The following is a 26,096-nucleotide window of genomic DNA, read 5'->3' on the forward strand; positions in this document are numbered from 1 at the left end:
ATAACTAGAAGTGATCAGCCATGTTCAACAATGATATTTCTGCTTTTCATTATTCTTCAGAAGTCTTTAAATTTGTGATGAACTATTAATTGTGATGGACTACTATTGCACTAAAGAAATTATGAACAAGTTGTTCTAAGAAAAACCTGAAAAGACTTACATGAGCTAATGCAAAGAAAAGTGAGAATATTGTATAGAGTAACAGCAAAAATGTAAGATGATCAACTGTGAATGACTTAGCTTTTCTCAGCAATACACTGATCCAAGACGACTCTGAAGACTTATGATAAAAAATGCTATCCATTCCCAGAGAAAGAACTGGTGGAGTCAGAATACAAATTGAAGAATACCTTTTTTACTTTATTCTTCTTGGGGGGGGGGGTTGGAGGGGAAGGAGAAATCCATATTTTCTTTTACAACATGACTGATATGAAGATGTTTTACATGACTATAGTTATATTATACTGTTTGCCTTCTTAAAGGGGGGATGGAAGGGAGAGAATTTAGAACTCAAAATTTTAAAAACAAATGTTAAAAATATTTTACATGTAATTGGGGGAAAAAATAGTTAATGAAAAAAATTAACTTAATCTACCAGTATTAAGCTAGCAAGGTCCTTTCTTAATTATCCCTTCACTAATAAGACATTCTCTAGCCATACTTAACAACTTCTAGTAAGAAGTCAGAGACATGTAGTTGCAATGATCCCCTTGTCATTATTATTGACCAAAATAAGAGAGAATCAGAGACAGAGATAGATATAGAGACAGAGAGAATGCCAATTCTTGAAGAGATCAGGAAAAACCTTCAGTAGACTATAACACTTGAACTATCTTTGAAGGACCCAAGGGATTACATGAAAAAGAGAGATGGAAAATAGAACACATTCCAGCTAAAATGGTCCTTTGTCCTCTAAATTTATCATATCTTGTATCTCCACACTTTTATTTCAGCTTCTCTCTATATTTTAAATATCCTACTTTTCCCATTTTCTTCTACTGAACTCTGCATGTTTTCAAATGTCCAACTCAAACAATATCTCTTCTAGGAAGGTTTCTCTGATATTCCCAGTTGTTAATTACTTTTCCCCTTAGATCTCACATAACACTTTATCTTGTGACTCTTATGCCTTTATTATTCAATTTTGTGCATTATGACTTCATTTGTTATCAATCTGCCTACTAGACTGAAAGCTACTTAATAGCAGAGATAGATGTCATATTTAAATTGTATATATCATAAATATGTGCACGCACACACACACACATACATAAATCCACACAGACATACCTAGCATATGTCTCTGACCAAAGAAGGAACTTAATAAATGTTTGTCAATTTTATTTAATTGGAATTAATTTTTCCCACAAAAAGGCAACAAATAATTATTGAATTCTTATTATGTGCCACATACTTGCTACCTGATAGAGATAAATAAAAGGAAAAAAGAAAGATACTCCTTGCCCTCAAAAAGCTTGCAATCTAATGGAGAAAGACAACACACAAAAGGAACTGGGAAGGGTGGATAGCTGAAAGTACCCAGAATAGATGGGGGCATGGTGTTTAAGTCCAAAAAGTGAGAAACACAATCAGGAAGGGAAATGATGCTTGATTGGTCTGCAGCTCTCCCAAAAATGGAGGCTCCAGGAAGAACTCATCAATAGGAGAAGGAGGCTAGTATAATAGAGGGATGCTCCAGGGTGAGAAGGCTATAGGACTAATGCATGTTCCAGAGTGACACTGCAGATGAAGCATAGTATGGAAAATCAGAAGCATAGTCAGGAAGGTAATAAAGATTGGTTGGCCTATTACCTTTCTCAAAATTGAGGCCTCCAAGAAGAATTCACCAATGAGAAAAAGCTGTCATTATCAGAACATAGAAAGCTGAGCTTCTGTCCTACAAAAATTAAGAAGTATAGATTGAAAGTACATTTCCATTTATTCACCCAATTGTTCTCAACCATGCTTCCCCACTTGAATTCCAGATTTCCTCCTATAAGTATGTCTTCTTAATATACAATGTTACTCACCCCACCAACCTCCACATTTTCAAAAAACTTACTCTTTTCCTTTTGTACAACATATACAGTTCCAGAGCTATATATTCCAATTTTAAGTTTCATCTCATCTCATCTAAACTCAAGGTTACTTATGAAGTCAAATTTAGGATTTCTAATTCACCTTGATTATTTCCTGTAATTAATTCATTTAGTAATTAATGCATTTGCATCTACACACAAATGATCTTTTTTTTAAAAACAATTACAGGGGGCAGCTAGGTGGCTCAATGGATAGAGCACCGGCCCTGGAGTCAGGAATACCCGAGTTCAAATCTGACTTCAGACACTTAATAATTACCCAGCTGTGTGGCCTTGGGCAAACTACTTAATCCCATTTGCCTGGCAAAAACCAAAAGAAAATTACTTATTTTGCCTCTTGTAAATTTCTGGTTATCTCTACTGCTATTCTTCATACTTTGTAGCTATTCTCTATGTATCTAGCTTAGAGATAGGTCTAGGCAGTTTTCTTACCAACACAATCCCCTTTAAAAAATTTTTTTCTAAAACTCTTAAAGATATACAAAGTTTTCACACAACAACCCAGAAAAGTAGACAAAATCCCAAAGTCATCTAGTCCCTTGGGTTTAACAAATAAGAAAAATGAGATCCAGAGACATTAAGAGATTTGCCCAAGTTTACCCTCCTAGTACTACAATCCTAGAGTTTAGATTTGAAACCAGGTTTCCCAGGGTAAAATTATAGAACATTCTAGAAACAGCATGCTTGCTGTAGCCTCTACCATTAGTTATTTAGGAACTCCTTTCTTTTTATGGTACCTTGTTTTGGAATATTTGGGTGAGTAAATGTGTTCAGGTGGAGAAGAAAAGTGAGTGCCACAAGGGAAATGAATCTGATCCTTTACATCTCTATAGATAGGTGATAAAAAAAAAAATGTGCAGAGATCTTTCTCCAAGGTAATAAGCCCAGAACTTGGAGGATGTTGAGTAGAAAATGTGTTAAAATGTGAATTGCTTTAGTCCATTAATATAAAAACAAAGAGGGGGCTGCTAGGTGGCCCAGTGGATAGAGCACCAGCCCTGGAGTCAGGAGTACCTGAGTTCAAATCCGGCCTCAGACACTTAATAATTACCTAGCTGTGCGGCTTTGGGCAAGCCACTTAAGGCCATTGCCTTGCAAAAAACCTAAAACAAAAAAAAAAACAAAAACAAAACCCAAAGAGACAGCATGGAGGTGGTGGTTTAAGGACCATCATTTGAGTTAGTGAGCAATGTAGTTAAAGTCTATCTCTGATACAAACTGGCTAAATTGAGGGCAGAAGAGTCATTGAACCTCTCAGTTCCCCCAGATAGCTCTCTAAGACGACAAATTATAGAACAATCATCCACATTTATGGAGGGAGTTCTGCACAATTAATGAAGTCATAGTATTAAATAAATAGCTACCTATTTAGCAATCCAGGTATCACACATCTCACCATCTATGTATCCATGTGTCTGTCTATTTCTATCTATTTCTCTATATCTATCTATCATCTATCTGCCTATCTATCCATCCGTCCATCTAACTATTCATCTATCAACTCATCCACCTGTCTATTTGATTGTGAGTAGAAAAGTTTCATTTTTTTTTGTATTTGTATCTCCAGTGCCTAACACATTGTCTGGCATGTAAAAGGCATTTAATAAATGCTCATTGATTGATAAGCTGATGATTCTTTCATTCAACCAGTGCAAAACTACCTTTTCCCTCTCTATTAATATCTATAGAAGCTATTAAAACTATATCTTTAGTAACAACATTTGGAGATGAATTTTTCATGATATTGCTTTGTATAAAAGCAATCCTGTCATGCTGAATAACTTTCCAGAGTCAAATAATGAAACTATCCTGTGACTATTAAGTTTTCATTATGATTATATGTCTGTGGTTTAAATTTTGAATGACAAAGTAAGTTTGTGTGAGGTACAGCTGTTAGTTTTTATAGAAAACATCTAGACTAATTTATATATATATATTATATATGTATTGTACAGGTGTATGTTTATGTATGTATTTATTTATGTGTTAGATGTTTTGTCCTTTGTTCTTTTTTTTTTTTTAGGTTTTTGCAAGGCAAATGAGGTTAAGTGGCTTGCCCAAGGCCGCACAGCTAGGTAATTATTAAGCGTCTGAGACTGGATTTGAACCCAGGTACTCCTGACTCCAAGGCTGGTGCTCTATCCACTAGGTCACCTAGCCGCCCCTTGTCCTTTGTTCTTGAAGAAGACTGTAACATCAGTGAGAAGAGGGCTTTACTAAGTTGCCAGCCTCACTTTCTCTTTTGGGACCATCTGGGTCCAGTGGCCAGATATGATCAGGATGACTGGAGATGGACCTGGATGCAAGGCATTTAGGGGCAAATGACTTGCCCAAGGTCATACAGCTAGTAAGTTTGCATTTTCTGAAGTTAGATTCAGACTCAGACCCTCCTGGCTCCAAGGCCTGTGCGCCTTTCTCACTGGAAAAAAGTGTCCCTTAGTGGCAAGGGTATGGGAAGACAGGACAGAGATTTCCAGCTAAAAGAGCTTTATTATTTTAGCTTATTTGCAGTAGCATCTGGTCCTGGAGTCAGGAGAATCTGAGTTCAAATCCTTCCTCAGACATTTAATGATAACTTAGCTGTTAAATGAGTCAGTCATCTAACCCAATTGCCTTGCAAAAAAAAAATTTTTTTTAAATCCTATGTGGTCCCTGAACCCAGATGAATCTGGAGCAGAAAGTGAGGCTGGAGACTTAGCACCCCGCCCCCCACTCATGTACTTGTCACGGCATCACCTCCCGGGTGTCCTGGTCTTTGAGCACGGAGGGCAAACATCAATCAATTAATCCATCGGTGTTATGTGTAGACAGCATGTTGTGTGACACTCACACCCCGCTAACGGCGCGCTGCCTCCCAAGAGGCCAAGGCTGGGGGGGGGGGGGTCCGCGGAGACGGAGGCGCCCCCGCGAAGGGGGCGGGAACCCCCGGCGGGCCGCTGCGCCCTCGCGCCACGAGGGGCCGCTCCTTCCGATGACAAGCGCCGAGGGAAGCCAAGGGCAGAGACCCCGCGGAAAGCCCCGGGGGCCCGGGGGAGCGGCGCACAAAGCGGCCGGGCCCCGCGTCCCCGCGCCCCTCCGAGCAGCCGCGCGTCGGCCCGCAATGCCGTGACTGGTGCCTCTCCTGTCAGGCGCCCGAAAAGCGGCCTCTGGAAAGCGAGGGGGGAAGGGGTTGTCGAAGAGCCATTAGCGCGCCCCTCCCCCGGCCCATTAGGAAGCCTTATGAAGCCCCGGCAGACAAAGGGCCCGGGCGGCCCGGCTAATGGAGAGCCCTCGGGGATTGCGGCTCCGGCCTCGCGGCCCTCAGTGGCCTCCGGCGGACACAGGCCGCGGAGCGCGGCGCGCCAGCTCTGCCAAGCCATCGGCCGGAGAATAGCCGGGCTGCGCGCGTGTGTGTGTGTGCGTGTGTGTGCGTGTGTGTCTGTGTGTGTCTGTGTGTGTGCGTGTGTGTCTGTGTGTGTGCGTGTGTGTGTGTATGTGCGGTGTGCGGCTCTGTTTCTGTATCTGTATGTCTGTATCTGTGTGTATGTCTGTGTCTGTGTATCTATCTACCTGTGTTTCTGTATAAGTCTGTGTGTGTGGTGTCCGTCTCTGTTTCTGTATCTGTGTGTATGTCTGTGTCTGTGTATCTATCTATCTGTGTTTCTGCAGAAGTCTGTGTGTGCGGTGTGAATCTGTGTGTATGTCTGTTTCTGTGTATATATCTGTGTGTATGTGGGTGTCTGCATCTGTGTGTATGTCTGCATATATACATCTGTGTCTGTGTGTGCAGTGCACATCTCTGTGTGTATGTCTGTGTCTGTGTATCTATCTGTGTGGCTGTATAAGTCTGTGTCTGTGTGCGGTATGCATCTCTGTGTTTCTGTATTTGTGTGTATGTTTGTGTCTGTGTGTGTCTGTGTCTGTGTATATATATATCTGTGGGTGTCTGTGCCTGTTTCTGTACATATATCTATCTGTGTGTCTGTGTGTGTGTGTGTGTTGTGTGAGATTTGGGTGAGGGTGGAGCAGTCTGCCGGGCTCTCTCCATCTCAGGTGCCCCTCTCTGGCTACCCAACCAGAAGGAGCTATTTCCCATGAAGGGAAAGGCTTGGATGAAAATGCCTTCTTTGTAGGAAAGGGGGGAAAAACTCACTGTTTAATAAGGGTCTGACTCGGGAGAGAAAGATCCCCTTTTCAAATGACATTGATTAAGGATCTAACTGTGAGAGATCCTGCGGGCAGTGGGTACCAGACCAAGAGCCTCATTAACAGGGGAAATCTCTGTTGGTACAAAAGGAATTCATGCAGTTTCCTACCATCACCACTCTATACTCTCTAGGGACCTCACTTATTGGGACAAACAGAAAGGATATGCAAAACTGAACAAATTGTCAGCTTCTCAAAAGATAAAACTTGGAAATGGTTCAAGAAAATGTGAATAATGAAGTAAAGAAAGTGTACAATGGGGAAATACAGAGCAACGCATTGTATGTGTATATATCATCTATCTAGTACACACACACACACACACACACACACACACACATACACATACACACATATATACACTTTTTCTCTACGCCTCCCAATCCATCATATATATATATATATATATATATATATATATATATATATATATATTTCTTTTCTAGACTTCTCAAACCATTTACGTAGGTTTATATATATATATATACATATATATATATATATATATTTCTTTTCTAGACTTTTCTCAATCCATTTATGTAGGTTTATATATGTGTGTATGTATGTTTATTTATGTATATATGTATATTTTCTACATATATATTTTCTATATGCATATATTTTTTTCTCTAGGCCTCTCAATCTATCATATATATACTTTTCTAGACCTCTCAATCCATTTATGTAGGTTTATATATATATATGTGTGTGTGTGTGTGTGTGTGTTTATGTATATTTTCTATATATATATTATCTTTAGGCCTCTCAATTCATCATATATCATATATATATATATATATATATATATATATTTCTTTTTTAGGCCTCTCAATCCATTTATGTAGGTTTATATGTGTGTGTGTTATGTAAATTTTTTCTCTAGGCCTCTCAATCCATTATATGTATATATTTATTTCCTTTCTAGGCCTCTCAATTCATTTATGTAAGTGTGTATATATATAAAATATGTATGTATATGTATGTAGGTATGTATGCCTTTTCCCTACTCTTACCATGCCCAGACATATATATGTATATACATATTTTTTTTTGGTAGCTTTTGCAAGGCAATGGGGTTAAGTGGCTTGCCCAAGGCCACACAGCTAGGTAATTATTAAATGTCTGAGACCAGATTTGAACCCAGGTATTCCTGATTCCAGGGCCAGTGCTCTATCCACTGCGCCACCTGGCCGCCCCTTGTGCCCAGGTATATTTTAAAGATGATTCACCCCACTTATCCAATGCTGTTTCTGTCTTTGAACATTTTTTTACCCCTCCTCCTCTCATATTTCACACAGGTCCTCATCACCTTGCCTCTTACCTAGAGAAGTGTAGCAGCCTAACCTCCAGTCTATTTTCCACTCTTTCCAAAGACCAGCTCTGACCATATTTCTCTATTTAGTAAACTTCAGTGTTTTCCTATTAATTTCGGAATCAAATCTAAAATCTTCTGTTTGACTTTCAAAGCCTTTTGCAAGTTGACTCTTTTACTTTTTTTCCATTTTTCCTTAACTTCCATAATATACAGTTATATTTTGGGGTTTGGTTTTTGGTGAGTCAGTGGACTTAAATGACTTGTCACACAGTTAGTATCAAGTAACTGAGCTTAAATTTGAACTCAGATCCTGACTCCAGGGGTGGTATTCAATCCACTTCACCACTTAGCTACTCTAATATAGTTTTGAAGGACAAACTGTGATCCATCTACATCCCCCCCCCCACCTACATGTGACCCTCAATCCTCTAATTTTATGGCTGAGACTGGCTACTCCCCATACCTGGAAGCCTCTTGTCCTCCCTGACTTTCTTCAAAAGTGAGCTCAAATCCTGCAGCCCTTTCCCCTTGTGCCTTGACTCTTGAGATTCTCTCTCATTTACCTTTTTTATGTTTAACTTATGTGTATAAACATAGCTGTTAGTGGTTTTTCCTCACCCGTTGGTCTGAGGGCAGGGATAGTTTTTGCCTTTCTTTATAACCCTGGCATTTAGCACTGTGCTTGAATGTAGCAAGAGCTTGATTAATAAATGTTGTTAGGGGCAGCTAGGTGACACAATGGATAGAACACTGGCCCCGGAGTCAGGAGGACCTGAGTTCAAATCAAGCCTCAGACACTTAATAATTAACCTAGCTGTATGACCTTGGGCAAGTCACTTAACCCCATTGCCTTGCAAAAACCAAAAACAAATTTTAAAAAATGTTGTTGACTAGAATTAACTCAATTTCCCAAACAAATTAGAAAATGAAAATCATAGCAAGGCTAAGATTACTTCTTTCCATTTATTTGTGAAGGTTAAATTTTCAAGCAAAGATTTTAAAAATGAAATTTAACATAAGTAACAATGAGAGTTGGCAGCAGTGGCTTCTGGAGCTCTCAGCCCAGACTCAAAGGGGGTCAGACACCTGGTAAGAAGGAGATTACATTGGCATACATAGACATTAAATATACATTGAACTGTTTATGTCTTCAAATGATTTTATTCATAATAAAAACAAAATTTTAAAAAAGAAAGATTACAAGGATCCCTTTGCTGGCATTAGGTGCAGGACAATGTTATGATATTTGTACTCAGGTCCATGTTGCAATCCTGAGTTTCAGATCCAGGGTGAGAAAAAGGAGCACTAGCATACCAGATCTTGTGGCCCCAGGGGAGCAAGGTCACAGTTGCAGGGCGGAAAAGAGTACTTGTGCTCACAGGGCAGAATAGAGGCCAGGAAAGCAGTAAACACACCTCTCTTTATATTATATCCCTTTAGAAAAGCTTTAACTTACAGATTCCCCCTCCAGAACTAGCCCTGAAAATCACTCCATCAAAAAAAAGAAAAAAACAAAGAAGCTTGAAACAAGCTCCATCTTGGAGGAAGAGCTTAACTTTAACATAAAGTCAAGAAAAAGGCTGGGAAATGAGCAAATAACAAAAGATTCTGACCATAGATTAAAACAAACTCAGAGGAAGTCCAAACTGCTACATCCAAAGCCTCAAAGAAAAATGCAAATTGTTCTCAAGTCCAAAAAGAATTCCTGAAAGAGCTCAAAAAAAGAGGCACAAAGTCAAATAATAGAAGTAGATGAAAAATTAGTGAAACAAATAACAGTGATGCAAGAAATCATGAAAAGGCATGGTAAAAGAGGCATAAAACAATACTGAAGAAAATACCTTGAAAACAGAATGGGCCAATTTAAAAAAAAGACCTAAAAATCCCATGAATAGGAGGACACCTTAAAAATCAAAATTGGTCATGTGGAAAAAGATATAGAAAAAATATCAACAAGGAAAAGAACTCCAGGTGGAGCCAAGATGGCAGCAGGAGAGCCTTTCTTAGGTGTTCTCTCCAAAATATTTCAAAAACCTTAAAATTATGACTCTAACTAAATTTTAGAGAGACAGAACCCACAGAAAGATCCAGTGAGGCAATTCTACAGCCCAAGATAACCTGGAAAATAGTGGGAAGACTCTTTTCCACCAGGGTTGGAGGAGCAGCACCATGCTGGAGTGAAGGAACTTTAGCTTCCTGGGAATAGCCCCAAGGCACCTGGGAGTGCCAGCTCCCAGCAACAGAAGCAGTTTCCTGACCTGCACCCCAGGGAGCACCAAGTACAACTTGGAAGATCAGCAGGGAGACCTCTGCCAGAGCAAGCACAAAGCCCAGGTCCTCAGCATGGCTGCAACACACAGCGCAACCCAGATCCCAAGAAACATCTGTGGAGCCACCCAGCAGGAGCCTCCAGGCAGTTGCTCTCTGAGCACCCAGCCCACAGAAGGTAAGGGAGTAGAGGGAGACTACCGAGGTCTGTCCTCTGTCCCTGGTACAGGACTCTGGGGCTTTGCCCACATTCAGACCCTAGTCGCAGTCTAGGCCCCCCACCTAGAGCAGAGACCCCCCCCCCCTCACAGCCCCATGGCAGAGGGGTGCACTTGTGGTTGGTCATTCACAGACTTCTATGATGGACTTGTGATTAAAGTGACTCACCCAAGACAAAGCTGATGGTTTCAGAACACAGACTGCAACACATTTTTTTCTTTTTTCTTTTACTTTATTTCTCATGAGATTTTATATTTTTGTCGGGGGAGAGGGTATTATGTTTACTCTTAAACAAAAGTACTTTAGTAATGTGTAAATAAATTAGAGAAAAATTTTTTTAAAAGAACTTAAAAATAACATTGGTCAAGTGGGAAAGGAGGTACAAAAGCTCAATGAAGAAAATACCGTTTTAACAATTGGAATTAGGCAAGTAGAAGCTAATAATGTGAGCTATTAAGACATCAGGGAACAATAAAACAATCAAAAGATGAAAAAATAGAAGAAATAGAATGAATAGAAAGAATGAAAAATAGAAGAAAATATAAACTATATATTAGGGAAACAATTAGCCTAGAAAGTAGATTGAGGACAGATAATTTAATAATTATTGGACTACCTGAAAAGCACAATCAAAAATGAGCCTAGATGTTTTCTTTCAAGAAATTATCAGGGAAAAATTTCCCTGATATTCTAAAAACAGAGGGAAAGATAGAAATTGAAAGAATCTGCCAATCACCTCCCAAAAGAGATCAAAAATGAAAACTCCCAGAAATATGATAGGCAAATTCCAGAGTTCCCAAGTCAAAGAAAAGCTATTGAAAGCAGCCAGAAAGAAACAATTCAAATATTAGGGAGCCATAGTCAGAATAACACAAGATTTAGCAGCTTCTACATTAAGAGATTTGAGGATTTGGAATATAATATTTTGGAGGGCAAAGGAGCTAGAATTACAACCAAGTATCAGCTACCCAGAAAAAATAAATGGATTATTAAATGAAAATAGAGGACTTTCAAACATTTCTTGATGAAAATACAAAAGCTCAACAGAATATATGACTTTTAAATATAAGACTCAAGAGAAGTATAGGAAAGAGAAATCATAAGGAATCCAGTAAAGTTAAACTATATTCCTATATGGAAAGATGGTACTTTTTAACTCCTAAGAATTTTATCATTATTAGGGCAGTTATAAGAAGTATACATATAGAAATATACAGAAGGCATGAATTTAAGTTGAATATGATGGTATGATTCTTTTTTTTTTAAAGATTTTTCAAGGCAATGGGGTTAAGTGGCTTGCCCAAGCCACACGGCTAGGTAATTATTAAGTGTCTGAGGTTGGATTTGAACCCAGGTACTCCTGACTCCAAGGCCGGTGCTCTATCCACTGAGCCACCTAGCCGCCCCAATGGTATGATCCTTAAAAAAAAATTAAGGGAGAGAAAGAGGAATGCATTGGGAGAAGGGGAAAAGGACAGACAAATCAGAGTAAACTATCTCACATAAAAGAAGCACAAAAGACTTTTACAGAGGAGGAAAAGATGGGAGAGGTGGGGGGCAGGGAGCATATAAACATTTCTCTTATCAGAAAAGGAATTTAGTTGGGTATAGAAATCTATCTTACCCTACAGGAAAATAGAAGGGGAAGGAGATAAAGGGGGGAGGGTTGAATAAAAGTAAAGGAAACTTGGGAGAAATGGTAGAAGTAAAACACTTTTGAGGGGTGAAAGAAAAAATAGGATAAAGGATGAAGGGAAATAGGATGTAAATACAATTAGTAATCATAACTCCAAAAAAATTAACAAATTTCTCTGATAAAGATCTCATTTTAAAATCTGTAGAGAACCAAGTCACATTAATAAGAATACAATGTATTCCTCAATTGATAAATGGTCAAAGGATATGAAAGAGTAGTTTTCAGATAGCATAATCAAAGTTATTTATAGTCAGATGTAAAAATGCTCTGAATCCACTAATGATTGTTTTGATGACTATACATATATAACATACCAAATCACTTAACTATTCAATGCGGAAGGAGGAGAAAAAGGGAAGGAGAGAATTTGGAACTCAAAATTTTACAAAAATTGGTTTTACATGTAATTGGTGTGGGAAATAATATATTAAAGAAAAAGGGAAAAGAAAAAACTGAGCTTTAAATATCTTAAATCCTATGGAGACTTGGAATGAAATTCTAGGCATACCTTTATTGCAATAGATGTGAGACCTCCTCCAGGTGCCCATGAAGCCTTAGAGATATGGTATTTTGTGAGCCAAGTCTTTATGCATTCTGGTACACATGAGAATACAGGTACCTTCCTTCTGAGGTGACCTCTTTAACATATATGTTGCATACATGTAGAGATGTCTATACTCACACATACATATATATCTTCTAATACAATTTTTTTCATGTTGTCTCTTTCATACAAGCTCCTTGAAGGCATATTTTTGTCTTTTATTATATTCCAAGCACTTGGCACACTGACTGGAGCATAGTAGGTGCTTAATAAATGATTGGTGATTGAATGATTGACTCAAACTATACAAATATATAAGACTACTGTGAAGTGTGGCTAAGTGCAAATCAGTCTCCATTGGTTAGAGGATTCCTTGGGGAGATTTCTATAGGGAACAATCAATACTGCAGCAAACAGAAAGAATCAGCATTAATGCAGTTTTAAAAAGTCATCTGGATGATGACAATCACAGTCCAAAGAGATGATGTCCTTGAGAAAGCTATGAGACTGGCTCCATCCCATCCTCTTTAACTTTAGCTTTGATCTCACTTTCAATGTAATGATTGAGAACACTATATACTTTTATGCTTCACTTACTCTGTAGAATTTAATTTCATCATCTGATACTATTTATTTTCATAATCATGAACTTACAATTATCAGAAAGATTTCAGACTCCTGCAAATGTACCATTAATAGCCTGTCTGTTAGGTAATAACTTCCATTTAGGGACTTAATAATTAAAATGTCTGAAATAGAGAACTGTGATACAGGGAGATGGGAACACAATGTATTTTGTCCTGTTTTATAACAGCAATTTTTATTTCAGTGAAAGGACCCAATGTTAGAATAAATAAAAGTTCAGAGAAAGAAATAATCTTGGGGAGGGAAGAAGGAAAAAGAAACAGATTTTAAGCTGCTAAGTAAAATAATTTAGTATTCATGAATAGTGTTGTATTTTGATGTTAGAATAAATAAAATCAGATTCAAAAATCTGGAAACTTGTAGAACTTTAAATATTGAAGAGGTCTTTAAAGTTGCCTAGTCCAATTCTCCAAATATGTTTATGAAAATCAATATAATTCTAGAGTATCAGTTCTGTGGGTCAAATAATCAACTCTTTCATTCTGATAATCTATTAGAATTATAGCACTAAGTCAAATGTGTCAAGGGACATAAAAAAGATGCCTTGATTTCTGGGAACTTGCAAAATAGCTGTAGAGATATATATTTAGAAAATACTATAAGAGTAAATAGGTTGGTACAGATTATTGAGAACATCTTAAAAAACAGAACAAAATGCCTAAAAGAAAGCTGAAACACATGATAAATAGTAAGCTAGTAAGAAAGTACCCTATAAATGAATTACATCTCAGAATACTGAAAGAACTGGAAATTTGATTGCCAATCCATAGTCAGTGATCTTTGGAAAAGAGAACAGGAGCTGTGATATGGAGCTGGTGAGGGAGAAATAGTCTGATTTTTAGCAAAGAGAAAGGACTGAAGCCTGCAAACATTAGACCAATGAGCTCAACTTCCATTCCTAACAAAACTGCAGATTTTTGTGTGTCTGTGCAAGTCAGGGTTAATGAACCTTTAGAAAAAGAAGCAGTGGTCACAAAGAATGAGTATGATTTTTATCAAGAACAAATCTCTTTTCCTTTTTTTTGATAGGGTTACTAGATCAGTAGACCAAGAGAATTATCTAACTTCAATTTTATCATATTTTCAGCAAGAATTAAAAAAATTATCTTCTATACTATTAAATATTGGATAGCTAATCTTAAGTAATTAGGTGGATTTAGAACTGGTAGAATGTCCATATGCCCCAGGGGTCATTGATGCATCAGTATCCACCCTGAAGTCTCCAGTCAAATGCCTTAGGATTTTTTTCCTTGCACCTAGGTTAATTATTAAAATCAGTTATTTGGATGAAGTTTGTCAAATTTTATGAAAAGGATAGTTAAAGCTTTAGATGACAGCTAGGAACCAAAAAAGATTTTAAGAGATTTTATTGACCTAATTTAATAAGATGGAATTTAATTATGGAATCATAGATACATAGTTGGAAGTAACTTAATATTCCACATGATCTAAGCCCTTCATTTTACAGATAAGGAAACTGAAGTCAAGTGACTTGTCCAGTGTCACACAGTTGGTAAACATCAAAGGCAGGATTTGAAGCAAGATTATCTCACACTTGGATTCAATTTTACAAGTCTATTATAGGAGAGATATAGGAGACAAAAGTTCATATGGAAATTATCTGGAGATTTTGGTAGACTACAAGGTTAATATTTATCAATAATCAATATGGTGACCAAAAAAACTTGACTGGATTAAGAGAATGGAGGTGTCCAAGACAAAGGAGGTAAGAGCTCTGTTGGGCTCTGTCCTAGTCAAAGCATTATTCAAGAATTATGTTTAGTTTGGGGTTTCTCATTTTAGGAAGATAAACTAGACAGCATCTAGATACTAGGATCAGAAATCATTTAGCATCATTAAAAGTACTATAAAACTTCTTAAATGTTATCCAGTCTTTCTATCATTCAATTCCAGACTCACCTCATTATTCATCTATGATAATTCTCCAATATCTATGTGCTAATGGACCATCTCAATGGACTGCCCAACCAATCACATATGATAATATAAGCAAGATGTAATATTCATTCTTCTTTCAGATAGACATCCAGGTAGATACCAATGGAATGATGGAGAAGACGGAAAAGAAATCAATAAAGGTAGGAATGGGACTATTCAGGGAGTGGGGTGGGGGGATTAATAAGAGCAAAGGAATAGGAGGACGCAGTTAAGGTAGGTGATCTCTAGGATCCCTTACAATTCTAAATCTATAGTCCTAAATTAAATAGAATAGGGTCAATCCAGGATCCCAGAGTGCACTCTACCAGACATCTCCTTTTAAGTGAATTTGGAAACATTCATGATTACTCTTTGGAGTTTAACCATTCTTTCTTTATCTATTTAATTTTATCTTTTACCTCACCTTTCTCCAAACTGTTTATCAGAATAACATGAGAGACTGCCAAATGCTGATAACTCATATGAACTTTCTCATTTATAAAAACAGTTAGAAGGAACATATATAGATGAGGCATAGAAGGGAACTGAAGATAATGGTATAATATAAAGATGGAGTCAATGGGTGAAAAAAGAATGTACTGGGGGAAAAGGAAAGGAGAGGTTGAATGAGCTAAGATATTTCATGTAAAAGAGTCAAGAAAAAGCTTTTGCAATGGAGTGGAACAAGGGAAGGCAAGGGGGAATTGAGTGAACCTTCATTCTCATCAGAAATGGCTCAGAGGGGGCGGCTAGGTGGCGTAGTGGATAAAGCACCGGCCCTGGAGTCAGGAGTACCTGGGTTCAAATCCGGTCTCAGACACTTAATAATTACCTAGCTGTGTGGCCTTGGGCAAGCCACTTAACCCCATTTGCCTTACAAAAATCTTAAAAAAAAAAAAAAAAAGAAATGGCTCAGAGAAGAAGTAACAAACACACTTAATAGGGTATAGAAATCTATCTTATCCTAGAGGAAAAAGGAGAGGAAGAGGATAGGAGTTAGAGGGTGGGGAAGGGAAGAGGAGTGTAGGTGATAGAGGAAAGGGAAGATGGTGGGGGAGAGGGTAGTCAGATACAACAGACAACAGAGAAGGGACAGGTTGAAAGGATATTATAGAATAAATTGGAGTGAGGAGGAATAGAATGGAGGGAAATACAGTTAACAAGAGAGAAGCAACTTCTCTGATGGTCTTATGATAAAGAATGCAACTTATCCCAGAGACATAGTTGATGATATCTGAACACAGACTGAAGTATACTTTTTTCCCCCTCTCAAAAAAAAATAATAAAAGTTCAAGGGATAGCAAAATTCAGTGGAAAGAACATTAGATTTAAAGGCAAAAGACCTTGGTTTGTGGCAGCTAGGTGGCACAGTGGATAAAGCACCGGCCCTGGAGTCAGGAGTACCTGGGTTCAAATCCGGTCTCAGACACTTAATAATTACCTAGCTGTGTGGCCTTGGGCAAGCCACTTAACCCCATTTGCCTTGTAAAAACCTAAAATAAAAAGACTTTGGTTTAATCTTGGCTCTTACTTGCTACTTGTATGACCTTAGACAAACATTAATGGAGTGCAGAAAAGCTAGGGCTATCAGGGCAGCTAGGTGGTGCAGTGGATAGAGGAGTCAGGATTACCTGAGTTCAAATCCGGCCTCAGACACTTAATAATTACCTAGCTGTGTGGCCTTGGGCAAGCCACTTAACCCCATTGCCTTGCAAAAAAGAAAAAAGAAAAAAGAAAAGCTAGGGCTATCCATTGTTTTTGTTGAATCATGTCATCATTGCCTTGATGGGTCAGCAAAGATGCTGGAGTGCTTTGCCATTTATATTCTCTAACTAGTTATACTGAAGTAGAAATTGAGGCAAACAGGGTTAAGTGACTTGCCCAGGTGAATGAGACAGGATTTAATCTCAGCTCTTCCTGACTTTATCCACTGAGGCACCTCTCACCCCAGGGCTATCATAGGCTCTGTTAAAAACAACTATAATGGCAGGGTAGCTAGTAGAGGAAATTCTTAGTTGGATATGCATTGCATTGTGTGACTTTTAAGAGCCACCTCAACTCTTGAGAGTCTATGAAGCATTAGTAAAACCATGAGTATAGTAGAAGCACAAACTGGACTTGAAAATTCTATTAAAACATCAGAGTAATTGCAGTGTACAAAACAGACCTCAAGGCTTATACAAAATATCCTACAAGTCTTGGAGTTTTCAGCTTGAGTAACTTAAAACTGAGTTACTAGTAGCTGACTAAGCTATAGTAACATAAAACTGCTCTAAGATTTTTCTTATGGTCCCTGTGCCTCTTTTATTTTTTTTTTTGCTTATTTTTTTTTCATCTGTTTCATCAAATAACCATTTTATAAAGAAAGACTAGTGCAGTGACTTCTTGGGGAGACAGGGTAAGGGGAATATGGAATTAGTGGCTATATTACATCAGATCCTCTTAGTCTTGGCTTGATCACAAGGCTTTAGGAAGTGCTTAGCTCTTTTACTCTTCTGGCTGGAAGGCATAGGTGACTTGGATAGTTGTTGGGGAGGAAACTTCAGGAGACTGTGTTAGGTCCTTAACTGCTGCCTGGTGCTGTCTGCTGGGAGCTTCCACTTCGAGCTTTGACAGCAGCAGCCAGTTCACTCAGTGCTTACTGACAGTGCAGACGTTGCCTGACCAAAGACACCAGTTCTATATTGAGCTGTTTCATAGCCATTTAGCAGGGTATCAATGAGAGCTTTGCAGACACCCTTGAAGGGGGTACTTGTGTTTCAGAGCTCCAGCAGATAAGAGCAGAAATTCTTGCCCATAAAAGAGGCACGAATGGCATCCAGTGCTTTCATTCTGTACAAGTAGTTGTAGTAATGTTGATTTCCTGGTGTCTCCAGATATAAAAGTCTGGCATCATCCTCTTCAAGAAGATGGGGTTTAGGGGCAGCTAGGTGGCAAAGTGGATAGAGCACCAGCCCTGGAGTCAGGAGTCCCTGAGTTCAAATCCAGCCTCAGACACTTACTAATTACCTAGCTGTGTGGCCTTGGGCAAGCCACTTAACCCCATTTGCCTTGCAAAAAAAAGAAGAAGAAGAAGAAGCTGGGGTTCATACTTTACATCCTGGACCTTGGATAGTCAGATGTCAATCTCTTCCTTCAGATCCTTGGGAGCATTGTGTCCCACAGGGACATGAGACCTCTTTGAGACTTCATAGCAAAACACAAGATCTGCCTCTTCACAAAAATGAACAGCAGTACAAATACCAAGTTTCCATAGGCCATTAGCAGCATGATGTTCACCCTGGAAAACCAGTTACTGCTAGATGCCACGATCTCCCTCCAGCTTTGTTAGCTCAGGGCTCCTGGATGGTCCCTGGCCATTTCCTTATGGGAGAAGACAAAATCAGGTCCTTTCAGAAAACATGGAGGCCAGGGAGGAGCTGCCTCTATTATTTTTAATGCAGTCAGGGTAACATTAGATTTTTTGAAAATTATGTCACATATTGACTCATATTGAATTTGCAGTACACTAAAAATGTCTATGTCATGGTTTAAAAAATACAACAAGATCCCAACCCCTCATTTTTCAAATGAGGAAAATGAGCAGTTCAGTATTTTACTCAAGGTTATTTAATCTTTAATAACTTAAAACTGTATTAAGGTTTTTCAGTCACCCTGCATCTTGGCATCATCATCCTGATGTCATGGATTTCTTGGAGAACAGGAGAGAAAAAACATCATGAACATATAAACAAATACCTTTGAAATCCTCATAAACTGTTTTTGTTATCTTTAAGGAAATCCCATTGGTGACTTTTTAGATGGTGCTGTAGATAGGGTACTAGGCTTAGAATCAGGAAGACCCAAATCTAAATCTAGTCTCAGGTGCTTATTAACTGAGAAACCTTGTACAAGTCACTTAACCTCTGTTTGTCTCAGTTTTCTCATCAGTAAAATGAGGATAATAATAGCACTGTCCCCTCAGGATTATTGTGAAGATCAAAGGAGATAATTGTAAAGCATTTAACATAGTGTCTGCTACATAATAAAAACTATAAATATTTCTTCAAATTTATCATCATCCTTTTTATTCCTTTGTCTCTATAGCCAGGATTGACAAAATAAGTTGACAGGTTAAGTTCCACCACATCCTTCTCCATGCCACTAGTGAAGGCCATTGTACAAATTGATTCTTTTTCATGAGTATCAATGTGCACTGAAGATTTCATCCAACATTCTACTATTACTGCCACCAGGAGAGCCATTGTACAGTCTAAGCCTTCTTTTTCAAGAGTGTCAATGTACACTCAAAATTTCATCCACTGACTTGAGAATCAACATTTCTTCAGTCTAATATCTGAAGACTCAAAATCTTTTTTTCTAGTCCTTTCCTGTCTTGAGAATGAATACTTTTCCCTGCTCAAGAAGCAGTTCATGTTTAGAACATATCCTCCCCTCTATATAATTTTATAATTTTCCATGATTTTAGACAGAAATAGGAATCTTGACAACTAATTGTTTCAGGTCTATGTCTTTTTTTTCACGGCCTGAAATATGGCTTATGTTACCTTTAGAGTCCTGTTTTTTTGTAGATGTCACTTATAAACTCTAAATTTGCTTGGCTGTTAAATATTTTCTCACAGCCTACCTAAGCTGCTGAATTTTTTTTTGTATGAAAGCTATCTTTCTTCTGGAGAATATAGAGCACACATTGCATTATCAGCTAAGAATCTCTAACCTCATTCTCCTTGGCCTCTATGCAACCTTTGTCACAGTTGATCACTCTCTCCCTTTATTTTTTGAGATTTTCAGGATATTATACTCCCCTGATTCTCTTCCTCCCTTTCTGATCATTCCTTTTAAGCCTACTTTGCTGGATCCTCCAGATCATGTCCTCTAACCTTGGTGTCCCTCAGGGTTCTGTCTTGGGCCCTCTTCTCTTCTTCCTCTATACTACATCATTTTGTGATCACATCAGCTTCCGTGGATTTAATTACTATCTCTATACTGATGATTTTCAGATCGACCTAAACTGCCCCAAACCTGCTGACCTCCAGTCTCTCATTTGTAACTGCCTTTCTAATATCTCAAACTGGATATCCAAAAATAAAACTCATTCTCTTTCTCTCCCTCCCTCCCCCACCCACTATCACCTGAACTTTCCTATTGCTGTAGAGGGCAACAGCATCCTCCCATTTCTTCAGACCAGTACCCTAGGAATCATCCTGGACCATCACCCTTTCATCCTCCATATCCATTTGTTGCCAAGGCTGTCAATTTTATCTTCAAACAACTTGTCGTCCTTTCCTCTAACACTGGCATCAGTCAAGGGCAGATCTCCATCCTCTTACTCCTTTACTACTGTAATGGCCTGCCCTCAAGTCTCTCCCTGCTCCAATTCATCCTCCGTTAAGCCATTAAAGTGATTTTTCTAAAGCTGCTTAACTCAATAAAATCCAGAGGCTCCCTATTGCTTCCATGATCAAAAAAATTCTGTGTTTGACATTCAAACTCTTAACATAGCCTCCTCCTACCTTTCAATCTTTTTACACCTTACTTCTCAGACATATAATCTTTGACAGTGGTCTCTTAGTTGTTCCATGAGCAGTGTCTCTCTGCTCCTAATTTTTTTCTGGCTGTCCTCTATGCCTTGAAAGCTCTCCTCCTCTGCTCTACCTACTGACTTCCCTACACTTCTTTAAGTCCTAACTAAACTCCCTTCTTCTGGAAGCCTGTCTCATTCCTCTTCCCCTTTTTGTAGCAATTGGGATTAAATTACCTGCCCAGGATCAGTAGTAAGTAGCTGAGGCCATATTTGAACTCCAGTGTTCCTGACTTCAGGATCAGTGTTCTGTCCACTGTGTGACCTAGCTGACCCCCCCCCTTTTAAGAATGTCATTATTTTGTTTTTTTCCTCAATTCCATTTTTAAAATTTTAACAGGCTTAACATTTATAATTTTTGAGTTCCAAATTCCCTTCCTCTTCTCTCCTCTCCCTTCTCCATATTTGAGATCATAAATATACCAACATGCAAAATATATTTCCATATTAGTCATGCTGCCAAAGAGAATAGACTGGAAAAAATAAAATAAAAAAGTATGCTTTGATCTGCATTCAGACTCTGTTAGTTCTCTATCTAGAGGTGGACAGCATTTTTCATCATAAGCTCTTTAGAATTGTCTGGAATCATTGTATTGCTGAAAATAGCTAAGCCATTCACAGCTGATTATCATAAGATATTGCTATTATTGCATACAATGTTTTCCTGGCTCTTCTCACTTTACCTTGCATTAGTTCATATAGGCTTACCCAGGTTTTTCTGAAAGCATGCTGCTCATTTCTTAGAGCACAAGAGTATTCTATTATAATCAGAACACAACTTGTTCAGTCACTTCCCAATTGATGGGTATCCCCTCAGTTTCTAATTCTTTGCCACCACAAAAAAGAGCTGCTATATTTTGTACAAATGATCCGTTATCTTAGATCTTTTGGGATAATAGACCTAGTAGAGGTACCTAGCTGGGTCAAAGGTAAACGCAGTTTTATAGTCTGCTTTCCAAAATGGTCGAACCAGTTCATAATTCCACCAATAGAGCATTTCTATTTTCCTTTTCTGATATATTGACCAATCTGATATTCTAATCAAGAATGATCTAGAATGTTTTCATATGGCTATAGATAGCTTTGATTTCTTCTGAAAATTTCTTCTATTCACATACTCTGACAATGTATCGATTAAGGTATGACATTCTTAAAAATTTGACTCAATTCTCTACATATTTGAGAAATGAAGTCTATCAAAGAAAAATTTCCCTCAGTTTCCTGCTTTCCTTTTAATGTTGGCTGCATTCATTTTGTTTGAGCTAAACCTTCTAAATTTAATGTAACAAAATTATAGTTTTATAATGCTCTCTCATCTCATTTGGATATAAATTCTTCCCTTGTCCACAGATCTGAGAAGTAAGATATTCTGTTCCCCTTAATTTGCTTAGGTTATCACCTTTTATTTCTAAATTTTGCCCTTGATATGTGTGAAATGAGGTCTGCTCCAAGTCTTAGTTCTAAAGTCTTCCCTCTAATAATTATTTCCATTTATCCCTTACAGAGCTTAATTCGCATACATTTGCTTGCATCTTGTCTCCCCAGTCAAACTGAAGCCCCTTGGGGGCAGGGACTATCTTTTGTCTCTTTTTGTTTCCCCAAGATTTAGCACAGTAACCTGGTACATGGTAGTAGGCATTTAATAAATGTTGATTATTGGTTAAGTAGATGATGACCAGGATAGGGCAACTAGACAGCGAATGGCTTGGAGATAATGTCATATGAAAACTGTATGAAGGAAATAAAAAATGTTCAACTAGAGAAGAGAAAAATTAAGGAGGAGGACATAACAGGTTCAAAAATTTGACTTAAGGAAAGAAGAATTAAACATGTTCCAGAGGACAAAACTAGGAAAAATTGCTAGAATTCATTTAGAGGCAAAGTAAATTTAGCATCTAAATTTATTAGAATTGTTCAAAAATAAAATGGATTCTCTGAGGAAGTAGCATCTTCTCTGTCATTAAAGGTCTTCTGAAGGCTGGATGAATTCTTGGGAGGTATGTATTAAAGAGAAGATTCTTATTCACTTTTGGATCTTGATCTCATTTATTCTCCTTATTAGAGGTATGTAGAAAACAGGAATTTTCTGTTTTACTAAAGGGGTTATCTTTGCAGGAACTGAATTATATAGCAAGCCAAGCAGAAGAAAAGTGCAAATATAACTCTTAAGTGATATGGTTTTGTTTTTCCTGGGTTGGTTCATTAATTCATTGACACCAATAGTCAATGGTGTAAATTCTATAACTGACTGATATAGATTTTTACTGTAATTTTCTCACTGAATGTTAGGGTTGGGAGATCCTTTAGAAATCTAGTCCAACTTTCTCTTTTTGAAATTAAATTAACGGAGACTCTACTAGGCTAAGTAACTTGCATTGCAAGGATGGAAATTTTAGAGATGAATGAGACCTTCAAGGTCATCTCATTTAACCCCTTCACTATATGTAAGAGGCAGGAGGCTTAGAAAGGTTCCCTGGTTTACCCAAAGTCACAGTTAGGTGGTAGACCTGGAATTGAAATCCAAGTCCTCCAAATCCAGTGCAGGGCAGGGACTACAACCTAGGTTTTCTGAAGTACATCATACCTATAGGTCATTTATAAACTTGGAATTAGAACATACCCTATTGATGAACACCCTTTGAGAACCATTTCCTATTTGATATATATATATGTATATATATATTCTTATTATAGTTTTATTGTTTAAGCCAATTATCCCATTGATTGCATAATTACATTATGCAAAATATTGGGAGAAACTATAATGATGCTGAGACAAATTCAAATCTATCATATTACCAGACCTGTCATTGAAAAAGGAAATTAGTGTATGAACTGATGCTGAGCAGAACCAGGAAAAACAGTGTACACCCTAACAGCAATATGGGAGTGATGATCAACCTTGACGAATTTGCTCATTCCATCAGTTCAACAACCAGGGACAATTTTGGGCTATCTGTAATGGAGAATACCATCTGTATCCAGAGAAAGAATTATGGACTTTGAACAAAGACCAAAGACTATTATCTTCAAATTAGGAAAAAAAAGCCCATTATATTACATAATTTTACTATCTCATACTTTATTTTTCTTCCTTAAGGATATGATTTCTCTGTCATCACATTCAACTGAGATCAATGTATACCATGAAAACAATGTAAAGACTAACAGAATGCCTTCTAATGGGGGGTAGGGGGATGGAAGCAAGAATTGGGGAAAAATTGTAACTCAAAATCTTTCTTTAAAAAAAAAGGAAATTAGCTTACCTTCCACACACCTGTTAGCTATACTTTTATTTGCCTTTTTCAATAATCTGGATTTTTGAAGGGTGACATTTAATTTATTCCATTTTTAATTAGTTATGCTGGTGGAGTTTTTAGGAATAACTTTTTTTTTTTAAGACCAACCTGAAATTTTATCAGTGTAGGGAGCTTCTGGTGGAGAACTTCCTTTAACAATGAAAAATGACACCTTTCTGAAATTTAGAGTCTTAGAGATTTGCCTGGGACACGAGAGATTGAATGACTTATCCAGTTTCACAGCCAGCTCAAGGTAGGGCCAGAGCACAGCCAGAAATGTGAATCCTGTCATCCCAAAATAATCTAGACAAAGGGGGAAAAAGGGAAAAGGAGGAAGGGGAGAAAAAGAAAAAAAAAGAAAGACAAAAGGAAGAAGGAAGGAAGGGAAAAAGGAAGGAAAGAGAAAGCAGGAAGGGAAAAAAGGGGGGAAAGAAGAAGACAGGTTGGAGGGAGAAAACAAGCTTTTAAGTAGTACTGTGAGTCATTGTGCTAAGCACTTTACAAATATCTCATTTGATCCTCCCAACAACCTAGTGAGGTAGGTGCTATTACATATTTTAGAATTTTACAGGTTTACTATAGAGGAAACTGAAGAGAGAGGTTAAGTGACTTGTCCAAGATCATGTAGCTAGTTAGCATGTAAGTTCACACTTGAACTCAGGTCTTCTGAGTCCTCAGACCCCAAACTAGGACCCTCTGTATCACCTAACTCTTTGGATTCCCTCACACACACATATCAAAAGAACCTTAAGTTCTAAATATATACATGGAAAATTTATTGGAAGCTATGATGAGAAATACAGATGTCTCTCTTGACAGTGCAAATCTACTTGCAGTATTTGAAATCAGGGAACTTTTTTGTCCTAATTCCAACTTTGCTGGCTCCTAGCTATGGGACCTGGGGTCCCATCTAAAGTCATTGGATTTCGATTGGATTTTAGTTTCCTTTTCTGTTGCTCTTAAGATCTAGAAGACAGTAAAATGTCAACTCCTGGAGACCAGGGGCTATTTTTGTTTTTGTTTTTCCTCTTTTTTTGTAACCCTAGTAGCATAGTGACTGGCATATAATGAATGCTTAAATTTTTTTTTGTTAATTGCTGTGTTGTGGGAGCTATTCTCATGTTTTGTTGCTATTGTTGTTCAATTGTTTCTGTCTCGTTTGGGATTTTTTTTGGCAAAGATACTGGAGTGGTTTGCTATTTCCTTCTTTAGCTAATTTTAGATGACGAAATTGAGGCAAACAGGGTTAAGTGACTTGCCAGGGTCATACAGCTAGGAAGTGTCTGAAGCTGAATTTGAGCTAAGGTCCATTGTTCTAGGACTGTGCACTCCAGATGCCCTGAAACTTCCACCTAAGTGTGATCATTGATTTATTACAGTAAAAATGTAGAATAGAAACTAATAACTGATACTATGTGTCAGTTAATCAACAACTATGTGTTAATGCTACAAATTCATATTGAATATTAATGCTATAAATTAAAATTTATTTTAAAAAATTATTATCTCTAAGAGCCTGTTGCTGTGCTTGGGGAAAGGTAATGAAGGGGGGTAAAACAGTTCCTACCCTGATAAAGTTCCCATCCTAATGGGAGAAACACATGTAAATAAAGAGTTATATGCAAGAGCTGATGATAAATAATTTAAGAGTGGAAGCTTGGATGTCAAAGGTCAGTTGGATTATGTCAATAATTCCAAATCATCTAATGTAGTGAATTCTTTTTTATTGATCATCCTTCTTGGGCTTTCAGCAAGTGGTTTGTGATATGGAACACATGCTCTCTTGAGATTTTCTGACTCTTGATTATTCTCCTATCTGGCTTCATCTTCTTCACTGGCCCAAATAAGATAGATATATGGACATAGATTCAGATATAGCTATAGACATGGATAGATGGATGAATAGACAGAGGGGTAGATAGCTGGACAGACATATATCCACATGGGTGGTCGAGGGTTCAAGGAGAGGCAGTGACGGATCTCTCCAGTCCTCTTTTTGCAAAGGAGACTCCAAGTCCTGCCTGGAGGGGAACAGAAGGACCATCAGGTGAGGCACACAAATAGTAAACGAAAAGCAAAAACAAAATCTAGTAAACTCACTTATCCAAAGCAAATAGTAAACAAAAAGCAAAAAAAAACAAATAAAAACAAAAAATGAAAAAATTACTGAACCCATCTATCCAGGAAAATAGTAAACAAAAAAAAAACAAAAACAAACAAAAAGCGAGTAAACTAGGGGGCAGCTAGGTAGCACAGTGAATAGAGAACCGGCCTTGGAGTCAGGAGTACCTGGGTTCAAATCCGACC

General features: G+C 37.9%; 1 protein-coding gene and 1 pseudogene across 1 annotated transcript in view; one reads left to right on the forward strand and one right to left on the reverse strand.

Annotated features, from left to right (window-relative positions):
* The first annotated feature begins 9,962 nt into the window (after positions 1 to 9,962).
* PLEKHM3 (pleckstrin homology domain containing M3) overlaps positions 9,963 to 26,096 on the forward strand; it is a 224,128-nt gene continuing 207,994 nt past the window's right edge. The window contains exons 1-2 of the mRNA XM_074191504.1: positions 9,963 to 10,045; positions 15,011 to 15,070. The gene's annotated coding sequence lies outside the window, so the exon portion shown is untranslated. The remainder of the gene's footprint in view (positions 10,046 to 15,010; positions 15,071 to 26,096) is intronic.
* On the reverse strand, positions 17,342 to 18,212 carry LOC141492149 (protein C1orf43 homolog pseudogene; annotated as a pseudogene).

The sequence above is a fragment of the Macrotis lagotis genome, chromosome 6 (genome assembly GCF_037893015.1).
Source record: "Macrotis lagotis isolate mMagLag1 chromosome 6, bilby.v1.9.chrom.fasta, whole genome shotgun sequence".
Lineage (NCBI taxonomy): Eukaryota > Metazoa > Chordata > Mammalia > Peramelemorphia > Peramelidae > Macrotis > Macrotis lagotis.